General features: G+C 37.1%; 1 protein-coding gene, 1 long non-coding RNA gene and 2 pseudogenes across 4 annotated transcripts in view; 3 read left to right on the plus strand and 1 right to left on the minus strand.

Moving 5' to 3' along the window:
- LOC125780337 (ionotropic receptor 75a) overlaps positions 1-17,471 on the minus strand; it is a 1,012,909-nt gene that overhangs the window by 893,915 nt on the left and 101,523 nt on the right. The gene's annotated exons all lie outside the window — the stretch shown is intronic.
- The window catches only part of LOC125775757 (uncharacterized), a 164,747-nt gene that overhangs the window by 92,310 nt on the left and 54,966 nt on the right, over positions 1-17,471 (plus strand). The gene's annotated exons all lie outside the window — the stretch shown is intronic.
- LOC125776041 (small nucleolar RNA U3) lies at positions 4,026-4,228 on the plus strand (annotated as a pseudogene).
- LOC125776042 (small nucleolar RNA U3) lies at positions 10,576-10,778 on the plus strand (annotated as a pseudogene).

The following is a 17,471-nucleotide window of genomic DNA, read 5'->3' on the forward strand; positions in this document are numbered from 1 at the left end:
TGCACCAACTACCAATGGACATTTTTATTCACAAAACAGCAGCTATTGCGGTGATAAGAATAAAAGAATTGGGAGGTTTGAATCGGCAGAACTACGGAAGTAGTGTAATCTTAAACAAGCTCACCATTAATAAATCAGTCTACATTCTCCAAAAGCTGGACTTCAATAGACACTTCCAGGTGAGGATATCATCTAGACAAGAATGGAAAGAGGTTCAATAGGAAAAAAGGATACCATCTCAGTCTATACCGACGGGTCCAAAATGGACTGCGGTGTAGGCACGGGGGTATTCTCCGCTGATCTAGGCATATCTCTCTCTATACCGAACTCGGCTAGCATCTTCCAAGCAGAAATACTAGGCATAGAAAAAGCCTGCGAATTTCTATTTGAAAACCACGAGAATATTCATAAAGCAACTATATTTACGAATAGCCAGGCGGCGCTCCTGGCCTTGTCTTCAGCCATGACAAATTCCAGCATAGTTCACAACTGCAAGAGAGCACTGAGCTCAATAAAAGACAAGTTCCAACTAGACTTGATCTGGGTTCCCGACCACATTTTTGGTAACGAAAAAGCAGACGAGTTGGCAAAGGCAGGAGCTTTCCTCAACCAATCCGATTCGGAGCTAATACCAAGCCCACTAGGATCGATCAAAGGAGAGATTAATAGACAATTTCAACAAGTTGCAAAAACCCGGTGGAAAAAACATTACAAAATGCGTCATAACTAAACAATTATGGCCAACATATGACGGGAGAAGAACCAACGATTCATTAAATAGGTCAAGAAAAAGTATCTACAGAGTAACAGCTACCACAACAGGGCACTGGCCATTTGGGGAACATGCGTCCAAAATGGGTATGCCCTACAACGGCATCTTCCGTTGCTGCGAAATAGCATGGAACAAGGAAACAGTCTTCCACTTCCTCTACGAATGCCCAGCTCTAGCACAGATCCGACACAAAACACTTGGAATCCATCAAACACCAAACCTTGAATGGATTTCCACCAAGCATATCGGACATAAGTAGTTTCATAGAAATCTCTAAATGGTTTGAGAGAGAAAGTGAAACGTAATAGCAGATACAGGATGAGGTGGCACATTAAGTGCTAATTGAGCCCGATAGGGCTGCACTCCTACCTACCTACCTAGTGCTGCAACAAAGAAGTCGACTCTTGCATTGACCAATGCCATGATGGTTAAACCAAGTACATTCTATGGCTTGGCTATTTTGCGAAATCAAGATTATCAAGAAGAAATGAAGAAAGCAGTGTGGGCTACATACTATCTTTACATTTCAACAGATGAAAACCCCCAACACTTGATGAAGAATCAGTAAGTTTTTTGAAGCTAATTTACAGAGAATTATCATCCGATGATCTGATACACAGGTGCTTGGGATAAAACACTCAGAAAAACAACGAATCGTTTAATAGTTGCATCTGGAACTTAATACCAAAGCATCATTTTAGTGGAAAAAAGACATTGGAAATTGCTTCATGCACAACTGCGAGTATGTTCAATGAAGGATTTTCACCCATTCTTAAAATAATGGAGACTTTTGGTACGAAAATTGGCCGAAATGCCTACTCGTACGCTGAGGCAAGGGCATCTCTCAGGTCACAAAAAGTAGCAGAAAGCGATGCGTATGAAGCCACCGAAGGGTTATTGTATGGTCCAGGCATAGCAGATTAATGTAAGTATAAATTTTCCACGAAAATTCTTGTTATAAAACTTTAAACTGTTATGGTTCTAAAAAAAGTGTTCAACCGATTGCGTTAAAATTTACATACATATGTTCTTCTACTCATTTATAGTTATCGTCCCCACCAGAATGGTTTGTTTTCGAAAATACTTTCATATTTTTTTAACGATTTTTAACGAAAAAAAACAAGATTTTCGTGATTTTTTTTTTTGAAGTTCGAAATTTTTTTTAAATGAAGTTGATTATATTTGGTAGGGGCGATAGCCGCACTGAACTGAAGTACTGAATAATAATCCATTAGATTTTTTTTTCAGACAACATGAACAGCCGCTAGCACCATGACCAGTGAACAACTTTTTTTGTTGGGGACTACTTTGATTTAAAAAAAAAATATATATATTAAAAATGTAAAAAACGAAAAAAATTTTTTTTTGTACATTTCAAAATACAAATAAAAATATATTAAAAAATTAAAATGATTGAATTTTGTTGTCGCATAAAAAAAATTCCTAAAAAGTGGTCAAATGTATGCGTTCATCTGAGAGTACCCCGTTATGTCCTCACGACCACTTTGAAAACGTTGAAACCCCTCGTGGCCAATCATGGCCATAAACTTGTTTCATCAATTGAAACGTTTCGGTAAAAGTTTAACGAATTTCAAAACAAAACATACTGACACTTAAAACGCAATAACTTAACTTCCATTAGATGAAATGTCATGAAATTCAATACTTCACATAAACCATCTACTAAATAGTTTGAATAAAGCCTAACGATTTGGTTTGGGTCGGGCTCACCTACCCATCTTAAGTTATAAAAGTACAACGAAAAGATATAATAAAATTATAATACATACATATATGTATATGTATGTTTATACCCTCAACAGGGTATATAAATTTGACGACGAGGTTTATAACCACCATAAATAATATATAATTCTCCAGAGATACTAAATGTCAAAAATTAAATTTCGATACGGGAAAGTTTTTAAACCTGATGATTTTTGAAGACTTATAATAATTAAGGATTTGTTAAAAAAATCTCTTTGGTGATTATTATTTGAGAGTCTAAGTCGTACAAAAGGTAAAGACTTCTAATGTGGTTCCTTTATCGCTAAGGTTGGTAGAGTAATTTTAAATGTATCAGCTAAAATGTCCGCTCCGAACAATTAAAAAAATTATTAATTTTAAGCGTGCTTAAATCGGCTGTAAATAGCAGCCACTTCTATTTATAACAGGATAACGACCCAAAACACACGTCTTATCTAGTGCGTGAATGGTTGTTATGAAATCAAAAATAACTTCATAGGTGCCGCAATCACCAGACATTAATCCTTTTAAAAATATCTCGAACATTTTGAAAAACCGTATTCGAAAACATCGAATTTCATTAAAATAAGGCCAAAAAACTGGATCATCGACTTAGTGGGTCAAAATATGCGGAAGCAATGCTAGAAATCGAGTGAGGAGCATGCGTCGACGTCTAGGGACAATAACAGCAACGAAATGTAGACCAAAAACCGCTAAAACTTGTAATTACTTTTGATTTATATAAATAATCATTGATGTATGTAAACTTTTTTGATATGAATTATGCGCATTTTAAGTATTAGCATTAATTTTTTTTTATATGTGTAAAAAAATATATATATTTTTATATGCTATATTTAATGTTAAATATACATATCTTGAAATAGATAGACCACAAAATTTATTGATTTTAAACCAAAAAAAAGGGCCTAAATTTAATAGAACTAGGTGTATGGAAACTTTATTGGTCCACTGTAAGTGCGTATGCACTAATTTGGTGTGAGAGGGGATATGTGCTACGAGTATAATGAAGCATTGTATGGTGTCTTTTATGACAATATAAGCATTTAATTTTGCTTTGGCAATTTATATATGTATGCGCATTTTTTTTGTATTTTTGAAGTTATACTTCTTATACGAGTTCGGAAAAGGTTGCGATAGATTCAGGTTGCGCAACCTTGCTCAATATGAATCTAACGCAACCTTGTCTGCGAAGATGTTCGAGTAGCAAGGGAAGGGGAACCGGTGACAATCGGCGATCGTTTCTTTCAGCACAGCTCGGCTTTTCTACCAACAACACAATGTTGCCATGTTGTTGTTTTTGTAGAACAATGTTTCAATTTTTGGTTGGTGACATATTCACATGTGTGCGCATATGTATGTTTGTATGCTTGTGCATTATTGAAGTTATACTTCTTTTTCTTTCGTTTGTCTTTCATTTCTGCGAATTCTCAACTATTTTGTGTAACTTTTGGTTGAAATACTCTGCGTTGGCCGCTGCAAAATTAAGGCTATACTTTACAGGATCATTTCTGTAGTTAGTCTTCATTTACATTTTTAGGAAATCGACCCGCGATGACGAGGTATATCGTTTTATCTGACAGCGTGAGGTTTAAGAAGTTCATTTCTAATTTAGTCTTGTGACATATTAGAAATGATGTTTCTTCGTAAATCGCTCACTTATAACGGATAAAACGACTTCTGAGTGGTGATTTTAATGAATAAATTCCAAGGTTTTACACAAAAATAATGCGATCAATAAGTACAGTACGCTTATATATGCTAGCGCATTATTTTTCTTTCGCTTGTCTTTAATTTCTGCAAATTCTCATGGTGACATATTTACATATATGTCTACGCATACATATGTATGTTTCCATGCTTGTGCATTATTTGTTCGGCAATGTATGCAAATATATGCACATATAAGTATATATGAATTTATGAACATGCAAACCAATATTGGTGGCCATTTGTGATGAGTCCATTGAGGCTCTCAAGAAGACTGACTACAAAATAAGCTTCGGAATCCGCAAGGCCAGACTAAAATTCTTCCAAGGCGACAAAGCAGCTGACGAAGACGGCACGGAAGAGGTCGACGGGCCAGCCAGTTGCTAAGGAATGTGGGCATCGAAGAAACCCGAGATGCCCAATAGCTGAAGATGCGTACAGATAAACCTACAACGAATCTGACAACCCTCGTGAACGAGGGGGGGCATCGACATCAGCCTAGTACAGGAGCCCTGGGTCAATGAAGATACCACTAAAAGGCTAAACAGCAGCATCTATAACCTTTTTTACACACGGAACAAAGGTAAACCTAACCTCAGCCTACTTGGCTCATGTCGAAGACATACCACCGGCCCCGCTCAGAAAAGATCAAGAAGGAACATGTCCTAATAGGCTGTGACGCAAACGCAAGGCGCACCGTATGGGGTAGCTCTAGTATAAACACCAGAGGTGAAATACTCTTGCAGTATATTCTGAATAGTAATCTTAGTATATGCAACAAGGGCGATAAGCCAACCTTTATTTTTCCAAGCTCTGAAAGATTTCCGGGGTGGGAGAAGGTGCTGGACCTCACGCTATCCACAGACACGGACAGTCTTGTTGTGGATAACTGGAGGGTATCCGATGAGCCTTCCATGTTGGATCACTCCTGGATACTCTTCAGCATCTCTCACATACCGGAACCCTAGAAGAACAGAATGGGAAAAATTTACCAGTATAGCAACAAAATGCCTTGAAAACGGAGGCAATAAGAGTATTAGAAATCCTCAGGAACTAGATTCAGAAGTAGATAAGTTGAAAAAAATCTTAACCACGAATTTCAATAAATCTACACCTCTAACAGTTTTGAAAAAGAGAAAGTCTCTTACTTGCTGGAACAGTGAACTCAAGAATTTGAGAACACAACTAAGGAAAGCTTTCAATGAGGGTTTTAGAACCAAAATCTGGCAGCAATATAAATTTATTATGAAAAGATACAAAAAAAACATCAGGAAAGCTAAAATCGACTAATGGCTATCCTTCTTCACATCGATAGAAAGTTGCAGAGAAACCGCTAGGCTGAGCAAAATGCTATCCAAAGATCATATTAATAGCGCCTACATTAGGGCGGAGGGAGGTGATTGGACCTCCTCAGCAAAAGAGTCTCTGGAGGTACTAATTACAACGCACTTCCCCGGGAGTCAGCAACAGCTTCAACGAGGGTTCAACCAGAACCACCGTTGAACGCAGCTGATTATCGAATGCCATAAATAGTTTTGCACCATTTAAAGCGGCAGCTCCTGACGGGATTATGCCCATAATGCTGCAAAAACTGGTAGAACCAATGGATCAAAGGCTTTAAAATATATATTTGCAGATGGATACTATCGATGCTTGAGAATAGGATGATTATAGCTTCAAACGGCGCTGCAACACAAACAAGTTATGTGGGTAGAGGGAGTCCTCAAATGGGTGTCCTCTCTCTGCTTCTATGGGTGATAGCGCTGAACGAAATACTCCTCCAACTAAACGGAGGAGGAGTGAAAGCAGTAGCGTATGCTGACGATATAGTGTTGTTGGTAGCAGGCATGTTTCCTTCAACAGTCAGCGAGATTATGGAAAGAGCACTTCGTAGGTTAAACCTATGGGCTAAAAACAACTGACTAGGAGGTAACCCAAACAAAACAGAAATGATGCTATTCACAAGCAGAACCAAAATACCTCAGTTTCAACTTCCGGTACTAAACGGTACAACTCTCACTCTATCCCCCACAGCTAAATACTTGGGGATGGAGATTGACACCAAACTGTTCTAGAAAGTAAATATAGAAAAAAGAATAAACAAAGCATAAATGGCCTACTATACTTGTAAGAGAATCGTTAACAAGAATTGGGGCCTCAAGCCAAGTATAATCATGTGGATGTATACGGCTGTCATGAGACCTATACTTACAATACAACATAATAAAATTAAATGGAATACAAAGAGCAGCATGTGCGGATGTCACTGGTGCAATCAGGTCATGTCCACCCGAAGCGCTTAATGTGATCCTGCACCAACTACCAATGGACATTTTTATTCACAAAACAGCAGCTATTGCGGTGATAAGAATAAAAGAATTGGGAGGTTTGAATCGGCAGAACTACGGAAGTAGTGTAATCTTAAACAAGCTCACCATTAATAAATCAGTCTACATTCTCCAAAAGCTGGACTTCAATAGACACTTCCAGGTGAGGATATCATCTAGACAAGAATGGAAAGAGGTTCAATAGGAAAAAAGGATACCATCTCAGTCTATACCGACGGGTCCAAAATGGACTGCGGTGTAGGCACGGGGGTATTCTCCGCTGATCTAGGCATATCTCTCTCTATACCGAACTCGGCTAGCATCTTCCAAGCAGAAATACTAGGCATAGAAAAAGCCTGCGAATTTCTATTTGAAAACCACGAGAATATTCATAAAGCAACTATATTTACGAATAGCCAGGCGGCGCTCCTGGCCTTGTCTTCAGCCATGACAAATTCCAGCATAGTTCACAACTGCAAGAGAGCACTGAGCTCAATAAAAGACAAGTTCCAACTAGACTTGATCTGGGTTCCCGACCACATTTTTGGTAACGAAAAAGCAGACGAGTTGGCAAAGGCAGGAGCTTTCCTCAACCAATCCGATTCGGAGCTAATACCAAGCCCACTAGGATCGATCAAAGGAGAGATTAATAGACAATTTCAACAAGTTGCAAAAACCCGGTGGAAAAAACATTACAAAATGCGTCATAACTTAACAATTATGGCCAACATATGACGGGAGAAGAACCAACGATTCATTAAATAGGTCAAGAAAAAGTATCTACAGAGTAACAGCTACCACAACAGGGCACTGGCCATTTGGGGAACATGCGTCCAAAATGGGTATGCCCTACAACGGCATCTTCCGTTGCTGCGAAATAGCATGGAACAAGGAAACAATCTTCCACTTCCTCTACGAATGCCCAGCTCTAGCACAGATCCGACACAAAACACTTGGAACCCATCAAACACCAAACCTTGAATGGATTTCCACCAAGCATATCGGACATAAGTAGTTTCATAGAAATCTCTAAATGGTTTGAGAGAGAAAGTGAAACGTAATAGCAGATACAGGATGAGGTGGCACATTAAGTGCTAATTGAGCCCGATAGGGCTGCACTCCTACCTACCTACCTAGTGCTGCAACAAAGAAGTCGACTCTTGCATTGACCAATGCCATGATGGTTAAACCAAGTACATTCTATGGCTTGGCTATTTTGCGAAATCAAGATTATCAAGAAGAAATGAAGAAAGCAGTGTGGGCTACATACTATCTTTACATTTCAACAGATGAAAACCCCCAACACTTGATGAAGAATCAGTAAGTTTTTTGAAGCTAATTTACAGAGAATTATCATCCGATGATCTGATACACAGGTGCTTGGGATAAAACACTCAGAAAAACAACGAATCGTTTAATAGTTGCATCTGGAACTTAATACCAAAGCATCATTTTAGTGGAAAAAAGACATTGGAAATTGCTTCATGCACAACTGCGAGTATGTTCAATGAAGGATTTTCACCCATTCTTAAAATAATGGAGACTTTTGGTACGAAAATTGGCCGAAATGCCTACTCGTACGCTGAGGCAAGGGCATCTCTCAGGTCACAAAAAGTAGCAGAAAGCGATGCGTATGAAGCCACCGAAGGGTTATTGTATGGTCCAGGCATAGCAGATTAATGTAAGTATAAATTTTCCACGAAAATTCTTGTTATAAAACTTTAAACTGTTATGGTTCTAAAAAAAGTGTTCAACCGATTGCTTTAAAATTTACATACATATGTTCTTCTACTCATTTATAGTTATCGTCCCCACCAGAATGGTTTGTTTTCGAAAATACTTTCATATTTTTTTAACGATTTTTAACGAAAAAAAACAAGATTTTCGTGATTTTTTTTTTTGAAGTTCGAAATTTTTTTTAAATGAAGTTGATTATATTTGGTAGGGGCGATAGCCGCACTGAACTGAAGTACTGAATAATAATCCATTAGATTTTTTTTTCAGACAACATGAACAGCCGCTAGCACCATGACCAGTGAACAACTTTTTTTGTTGGGGACTACTTTGATTTAAAAAAAAAATATATATATTAAAAATGTAAAAAACGAAAAAAAAATTTTTTTTGTACATTTCAAAATACAAATAAAAATATATTAAAAAATTAAAATGATTGAATTTTGTTGTCGCATAAAAAAGTGGTCAAATGTATGCGTTCATCTGAGAGTACCCCGTTATGTCCTCACGACCACTTTGAAAACGTTGAAACCCCTCGTGGCCAATCATGGCCATAAACTTGTTTCATCAATTGAAACGTTTCGGTAAAAGTTTAACGAATTTCAAAACAAAACATACTGACACTTAAAACGCAATAACTTAACTTCCATTAGATGAAATGTCATGAAATTCAATACTTCACATAAACCATCTACTAAATAGTTTGAATAAAGCCTAACGATTTGGTTTGGGTCGGGCTCACCTACCCATCTTAAGTTATAAAAGTACAACGAAAAGATATAATAAAATTATAATACATACATATATGTATATGTATGTTTATACCCTCAACAGGGTATATAAATTTGACGACGAGGTTTATAACCACCATAAATAATATATAATTCTCCAGAGATACTAAATGTCAAAAATTAAATTTCGATACGGGAAAGTTTTTAAACCTGATGATTTTTGAAGACTTATAATAATTAAGGATTTGTTAAAAAAATCTCTTTGGTGATTATTATTTGAGAGTCTAAGTCGTACAAAAGGTAAAGACTTCTAATGTGGTTCCTTTATCGCTAAGGTTGGTAGAGTAATTTTAAATGTATCAGCTAAAATGTCCGCTCCGAACAATTAAAAAAATTATTAATTTTAAGCGTGCTTAAATCGGCTGTAAATAGCAGCCACTTCTATTTATAACAGGATAACGACCCAAAACACACGTCTTATCTAGTGCGTGAATGGTTGTTATGAAATCAAAAATAACTTCATAGGTGCCGCAATCACCAGACATTAATCCTTTTAAAAATATCTCGAACATTTTGAAAAAACCGTATTCGAAAACATCGAATTTCATTAAAATAAGGCCAAAAAACTGGATCATCGACTTAGTGGGTCAAAATATGCGGAAGCAATGCTAGAAATCGAGTGAGGAGCATGCGTCGACGTCTAGGGACAATAACAGCAACGAAATGTAGACCAAAAACCGCTAAAACTTGTAATTACTTTTGATTTATATAAATAATCATTGATGTATGTAAACTTTTTTGATATGAATTATGCGCATTTTAAGTATTAGCATTAATTTTTTTTTATATGTGTAAAAAAATATATATATTTTTATATGCTATATTTAATGTTAAATATACATATCTTGAAATAGATAGACCACAAAATTTATTGATTTTAAACCAAAAAAAAGGGCCTAAATTTAATAGAACTAGGTGTATGGAAACTTTATTGGTCCACTGTAAGTGCGTATGCACTAATTTGGTGTGAGAGGGGATATGTGCTACGAGTATAATGAAGCATTGTATGGTGTCTTTTATGACAATATAAGCATTTAATTTTGCTTTGGCAATTTATATATGTATGCGCATTTTTTTTGTATTTTTGAAGTTATACTTCTTATACGAGTTCGGAAAAGGTTGCGATAGATTCAGGTTGCGCAACCTTGCTCAATATGAATCTAACGCAACCTTGTCTGCGAAGATGTTCGAGTAGCAAGGGAAGGGGAAGCGGTGACAATCGGCGATCGTTTCTTTCAGCACAGCTCGGCTTTTCTACCAACAACACAATGTTGCCATGTTGTTGTTTTTGTAGAACAATGTTTCAATTTTTGGTTGGTGACATATTCACATGTGTGCGCATATGTATGTTTGTATGCTTGTGCATTATTGAAGTTATACTTCTTTTTCTTTCGTTTGTCTTTCATTTCTGCGAATTCTCAACTATTTTGTATAACTTTTGGTTGAAATACTCTGCGTTGGCCGCTGCAAAATTAAGGCTATACTTTACAGGATCATTTCTGTAGTTAGTCTTCATTTACATTTTTAGGAAATCGACCCGCGATGACGAGGTATATCGTTTTATCTGACAGCGTGAGGTTTAAGAAGTTCATTTCTAATTTAGTCTTGTGACATATTAGAAATGATGTTTCTTCGTAAATCGCTCACTTATAACGGATAAAACGACTTCTGAGTGGTGATTTTAATGAATAAATTCCAAGGTTTTACACAAAAATAATGCGATCAATAAGTACAGTACGCTTATATATGCTAGCGCATTATTTTTCTTTCGCTTGTCTTTAATTTCTGCAAATTCTCATGGTGACATATTTACATATATGTCTACGCATATGTATGTTTCCATGCTTGTGCATTATTTGTTCGGCAATGTATGCAAATATATGCACATATAAGTATATATGAATTTATGAACATGCAAACCAATATTGGTGGCCATTTGTGATGAGTCCATTGAGGCTCTCAAGAAGACTGACTACAAAATAAGCTTCGGAATCCGCAAGGCCAGACTAAAATTCTTCCAAGGCGACAAAGCAGCTGACGAAGACGGCACGGAAGAGGTCGACGGGCCAGCCAGTTGCTAAGGAATGTGGGCATCGAAGAAACCCGAGATGCCCAATAGCTGAAGATGCGTACAGATAAACCTACAACGAATCTGACAACCCTCGTGAACGAGGGGGGGCATCGACATCAGCCTAGTACAGGAGCCCTGGGTCAATGAAGATACCATTAAAAGGCTAAACAGCAGCATCTATAACCTTTTTTACACACGGAACAAAGGTAAACCTAACCTCGGCCTACTTGGCTCATGTCGAAGACATACCACCGGCCCCGCTCAGAAAAGATCAAGAAGGAACATGTCCTAATAGGCTGTGACGCAAACGCAAGGCGCACCGTATGGGGTAGCTCTAGTATAAACACCAGAGGTGAAATACTCTTGCAGTATATTCTGAATAGTAATCTTAGTATATGCAACAAGGGCGATAAGCCAACCTTTATTTTTCCAAGCTCTGAAAGATTTCCGGGGTGGGAGAAGGTGCTGGACCTCACGCTATCCACAGACACGGACAGTCTTGTTGTGGATAACTGGAGGGTATCCGATGAGCCTTCCATGTTGGATCACTCCTGGATACTCTTCAGCATCTCTCACATACCGGAACCCTAGAAGAACAGAATGGGAAAAATTTACCAGTATAGCAACAAAATGCCTTGAAAACGGAGGCAATAAGAGTATTAGAAATCCTCAGGAACTAGATTCAGAAGTAGATAAGTTGAAAAAAATCTTAACCACGAATTTCAATAAATCTACACCTCTAACAGTTTTGAAAAAGAGAAAGTCTCTTACTTGCTGGAACAGTGAACTCAAGAATTTGAGAACACAACTAAGGAAAGCTTTCAATGAGGGTTTTAGAACCAAAATCTGGCAGCAATATAAATTTATTATGAAAAGATACAAAAAAAACATCAGGAAAGCTAAAATCGACTAATGGCTATCCTTCTTCACATCGATAGAAAGTTGCAGAGAAACCGCTAGGCTGAGCAAAATGCTATCCAAAGATCATATTAATAGCGCCTACATTAGGGCGGAGGGAGGTGATTGGACCTCCTCAGCAAAAGAGTCTCTGGAGGTACTAATTACGGGTGTATGAATTAGCCCCCACTGAATTAACCCCCACCGGGCAAAATGACTTAAGCCCCACCAATTTCTTAGTGAATCTTTCCCCACCAAAAATGACGGAATCCCCACGAAAAAAAAATGAATTAAACCCCACGAAAATGATTTTATCCCTACCAATCGAAATGAATTAAGCCCCACCAAACGTGGGTGTTCTTACATGACAGAATCCCCACGAAAAAAAAATGAATTAAACCCCACGAAAATGATTTTATCCCCACCAACCGAAATGAATTAAGCCCCACCAAACGTGGGTGTTCTTACATGACAGAATCCCCACGAAAAAAAAGGAATTAATCCCCACGAAAATGACTTTAGCCCCACTTTACTTCATTTTTAATTTATTTTGCTTGCTTTAAACGTCAAGTTTTTAAATCAAAATTTTAACAAAAATTCAATTATACATACGTATGTAATATTTAAAAAAAAGGTAAAGAATTAAGTGAAAATATGAAAATGTGAGAAAAAGAAAATAATTAAATAAAAATATGTAAATATTCGTCAACATCTTGACGACAAAAAGGGCATTTAAATTTATTAAAATTGTTTGCCACACTCTCTTATGGTTTCTCCTTTTACGAAATGTACACTGTGATTTTAACCTTTCGTAAAAGGAAAAATTCCCTTCTATTATTTTATAATTTACAAAATTATGGTTTCTCCTTTTACGAAATGTGCACTATTAGTGATTTTAATACTTTTCGCAGAAGAATTATGAACACCGGGGTTTTGGACCGACCAGGGATATTTTTTTTCGAGCGCGCGAAAAAAAATATCCCTGGTCGGTCCAAAACCCCGGTGTTCATAATTCTTCTGTGTCCAAATTCTTCTTCTTCCTGCTATAATAATTAATTATAAATTTTCCTATTATGTATTTCTCATTTTTACCAATTCTCGTTCAGACTCGTATATTGAGAATATCGATAATTCGAAAACGATCAGTGCATGAATCAATAGTGGCCATTCGAATTTACAACAGCTGTGCCATAATTTCGAACATAACCTTGCCATTTTTGTTAAAGTGAAGTGATTGTGAAGTTTTTCATATTTTTATAAAAATAACATAAAAACCAATTTCAGTTATTGATTAACTAAACAACATCAATCGAGCGCTCGAAAAAAAATATCCCTGGTCGGTCCAAAACCCCGGTGTTCATAATTCTTCTGTGAAAAGTATTACGTTGCTAATTGTTTGTTTTATTTTTATAAAAGATCACGGAATTAAAATGAATTAAACCCCACGAAAATGCTTTTATCCCCACCAATCAAAATGAATTAAGCCCCACCAAACGTGGGTGTTCTTACATGACAGAATCCCCACGAAAAAAAAATGAATTAAACCCCACGAAAATGTTTTTATCCCCACCAATCGAAATGAATTAAGCCCCACCAAATGTGGGGGTTCTTACATGACAGAATCCCCACTAAAAAAAAAAGAATTTATCCCCACGAAAATGACTTTAGCCCCACTTTCCGCCATTTTTAATTTTGTTGTAAAATTGGTGGGGCTTAAGTCATTTTGCCCGGTGGGGGTTAATTCAGTGGGGGCTAATTCATACACCCACTAATTACAACGCACTTCCCCGGGAGTCAGCAACAGCTTCAACGAGGGTTCAACCAGAACCACCGTTGAACGCAGCTGATTATCGAATGCCATAAATAGTTTTGCACCATTTAAAGCGGCAGCTCCTGACGGGATTATGCCCATAATGCTGCAAAAACTGGTAGAACCAATGGATCAAAGGCTTTAAAATATATATTTGCAGATGGATACTATCGATGCTTGAGAATAGGATGATTATAGCTTCAAACGGCGCTGCAACACAAACAAGTTATGTGGGTAGAGGGAGTCCTCAAATGGGTGTCCTCTCTCTGCTTCTATGGGTGATAGCGCTGAACGAAATACTCCTCCAACTAAACGGAGGAGGAGTGAAAGCAGTAGCGTATGCTGACGATATAGTGTTGTTGGTAGCAGGCATGTTTCCTTCAACAGTCAGCGAGATTATGGAAAGAGCACTTCGTAGGTTAAACCTATGGGCTAAAAACAACTGACTAGGAGGTAACCCAAACAAAACAGAAATGATGCTATTCACAAGCAGAACCAAAATACCTCAGTTTCAACTTCCGGTACTAAACGGTACAACTCTCACTCTATCCCCCACAGCTAAATACTTGGGGATGGAGATTGACACCAAACTGTTCTAGAAAGTAAATATAGAAAAAAGAATAAACAAAGCATAAATGGCCTACTATACTTGTAAGAGAATCGTTAACAAGAATTGGGGCCTCAAGCCAAGTATAATCATGTGGATGTATACGGCTGTCATGAGACCTATACTTACAATACAACATAATAAAATTAAATGGAATACAAAGAGCAGCATGTGCGGATGTCACTGGTGCAATCAGGTCATGTCCACCCGAAGCGCTTAATGTGATCCTGCACCAACTACCAATGGACATTTTTATTCACAAAACAGCAGCTATTGCGGTGATAAGAATAAAAGAATTGGGAGGTTTGAATCGGCAGAACTACGGAAGTAGTGTAATCTTAAACAAGCTCACCATTAATAAATCAGTCTACATTCTCCAAAAGCTGGACTTCAATAGACACTTCCAGGTGAGGATATCATCTAGACAAGAATGGAAAGAGGTTCAATAGGAAAAAAGGATACCATCTCAGTCTATACCGACGGGTCCAAAATGGACTGCGGTGTAGGCACGGGGGTATTCTCCGCTGATCTAGGCATATCTCTCTCTATACCGAACTCGGCTAGCATCTTCCAAGCAGAAATACTAGGCATAGAAAAAGCCTGCGAATTTCTATTTGAAAACCACGAGAATATTCATAAAGCAACTATATTTACGAATAGCCAGGCGGCGCTCCTGGCCTTGTCTTCAGCCATGACAAATTCCAGCATAGTTCACAACTGCAAGAGAGCACTGAGCTCAATAAAAGACAAGTTCCAACTAGACTTGATCTGGGTTCCCGACCACATTTTTGGTAACGAAAAAGCAGACGAGTTGGCAAAGGCAGGAGCTTTCCTCAACCAATCCGATTCGGAGCTAATACCAAGCCCACTAGGATCGATCAAAGGAGAGATTAATAGACAATTTCAACAAGTTGCAAAAACCCGGTGGAAAAAACATTACAAAATGCGTCATAACTTAACAATTATGGCCAACATATGACGGGAGAAGAACCAACGATTCATTAAATAGGTCAAGAAAAAGTATCTACAGAGTAACAGCTACCACAACAGGGCACTGGCCATTTGGGAAACATGCGTCCAAAATGGGTATGCCCTACAACGGCATCTTCCGTTGCTGCGAAATAGCATGGAACAAGGAAACAATCTTCCACTTCCTCTACGAATGCCCAGCTCTAGCACAGATCCGACACAAAACACTTGGAATCCATCAAACACCAAACCTTGAATGGATTTCCACCAAGCATATCGGACATAAGTAGTTTCATAGAAATCTCTAAATGGTTTGAGAGAGAAAGTGAAACGTAATAGCAGATACAGGATGAGGTGGCACATTAAGTGCTAATTGAGCCCGATAGGGCTGCACTCCTACCTACCTACCTAGTGCTGCAACAAAGAAGTCGACTCTTGCATTGACCAATGCCATGATGGTTAAACCAAGTACATTCTATGGCTTGGCTATTTTGCGAAATCAAGATTATCAAGAAGAAATGAAGAAAGCAGTGTGGGCTACATACTATCTTTACATTTCAACAGATGAAAACCCCCAACACTTGATGAAGAATCAGTAAGTTTTTTGAAGCTAATTTACAGAGAATTATCATCCGATGATCTGATACACAGGTGCTTGGGATAAAACACTCAGAAAAACAACGAATCGTTTAATAGTTGCATCTGGAACTTAATACCAAAGCATCATTTTAGTGGAAAAAAGACATTGGAAATTGCTTCATGCACAACTGCGAGTATGTTCAATGAAGGATTTTCACCCATTCTTAAAATAATGGAGACTTTTGGTACGAAAATTGGCCGAAATGCCTACTCGTACGCTGAGGCAAGGGCATCTCTCAGGTCACAAAAAGTAGCAGAAAGCGATGCGTATGAAGCCACCGAAGGGTTATTGTATGGTCCAGGCATAGCAGATTAATGTAAGTATAAATTTTCCACGAAAATTCTTCTTATAAAACTTTAAACTGTTATGGTTCTAAAAAAAGTGTTCAACCGATTGCTTTAAAATTTACATACATATGTTCTTCTACTCATTTATAGTTATCGTCCCTACCAGAATGGTTTGTTTTCGAAAATACTTTCATATTTTTTTAACGATTTTTAACGAAAAAAAACAAGATTTTCGTGATTTTTTTTTTGAAGTTCGAAATTTTTTTTAAATGAAGTTGATTATATTTGGTAGGGGCGATAGCCGCACTGAACTGAAGTACTGAATAATAATCCATTAGATTTTTTTTTCAGACAACATGAACAGCCGCTATCACCATGACCAGTGAACTACTTTTTTTGTTGGGGACTATTTTGATTTAAAAAAAAAAATATTAAAAATGTAAAAAACGAAAAAAAAAATTTTTGTACATTTCAAAATACAAATAAAAATATATTAAAAAATTAAAATGATTGAATTTTGTTGTCGCATAAAAAAAAATTCCTAAAAAGTGGTCAAATGTATGCGTTCATCTGAGAGTACCCCGTTATGTCCTCACGACCACTTTGAAAACGTTGAAACCCCTCGTGGCCAATCATGGCCATAAACTTGTTTCATCAATTGAAACGTTTCGGTAAAAGTTTAACGAATTTCAAAACAAAACATACTGACACTTAAAACGCAATAACTTAACTTCCATTAGATGAAATGTCATGAAATTCAATACTTCACATAAACCATCTACTAAATAGTTTGAATAAAGCCTAACGATTTGGTTTGGGTCGGGCTCACCTACCCATCTTAAGTTATAAAAGTACAACGAAAAGATATAATAAAATTATAATACATACATATATGTATATGTATGTTTATACCCTCAACAGGGTATATAAATTTGACGACGAGGTTTATAACCACCATAAATAATATATAATTCTCCAGAGATACTAAATGTCAAAAATTAAATTTCGATACGGGAAAGTTTTTAAACCTGATGATTTTTGAAGACTTATAATAATTAAGGATTTGTTAAAAAAATCTCTTTGGTGATT

The sequence above is a fragment of the Bactrocera dorsalis genome, chromosome 1, assembly GCF_023373825.1.
Source record: "Bactrocera dorsalis isolate Fly_Bdor chromosome 1, ASM2337382v1, whole genome shotgun sequence".
NCBI classification, from domain to species: domain Eukaryota; kingdom Metazoa; phylum Arthropoda; class Insecta; order Diptera; family Tephritidae; genus Bactrocera; species Bactrocera dorsalis.